Genomic DNA, 719 nt, shown 5'->3' with positions numbered 1-719 from the left:
TGGAAACTCTTAGACTGGAGCTGATGATGCAGATCACAGGTGGAATTTCTTCCTCAGGAAAATCACAGTTCTGCTCTCAAAACCTTTCAACTGTTTGGATGAGGCCCACACACATTATTGAGGTTAACGTGTTTTACTTAAAGTCAACTGATTGTACATTTCAGTCACATCTACAAAAGACCTTCACAGCAACACCTACATTAGTGTTTAATTGAATAACTGGATAGTATAGCTTACCCAAGTTGACACACAAAACTGGCTACTACAGTTTGTTTTTCCTGTTCATCTGGTGAAGATTTCCCTCGGATTAGAATAGAACTCCTTTAGAACAGAGTAGATAAATACATTGTAGGATATTCACATAATGGAACACTATAACAGCTATGAGAACGAATGAACTACACTTTAACTAACAGCATAGATGAAGTTCACAAAGAAAGAAGCCGTACACANTCATAGTGGATAATTCCGTAAGACAAAACTTATCTACACCATTAGAAATCAAGGTAGTGATGACTCTCGTGGGAGTAGTGGTCAGAGGGAGACAGAGGGGGAGCCCTTCTAGGTGCTTGGTACTTGAGCTGGGCTCTGCTTACACAAATGTGTTCACTTTGCCATAATTCACTGGAATAATTCAAAATTCATCGTCATAATTAATTTTATCATAAATGCATTCACTTGTGACTTGTGCACTTTTATGTATGGGTATTGTACTTCAA

The sequence above is a fragment of the Galeopterus variegatus genome, unplaced genomic scaffold (assembly GCF_000696425.1).
Source record: "Galeopterus variegatus unplaced genomic scaffold, G_variegatus-3.0.2 Scaffold16697, whole genome shotgun sequence".
Lineage (NCBI taxonomy): Eukaryota > Metazoa > Chordata > Mammalia > Dermoptera > Cynocephalidae > Galeopterus > Galeopterus variegatus.
This window is presented reverse-complemented; position numbering follows the sequence as displayed.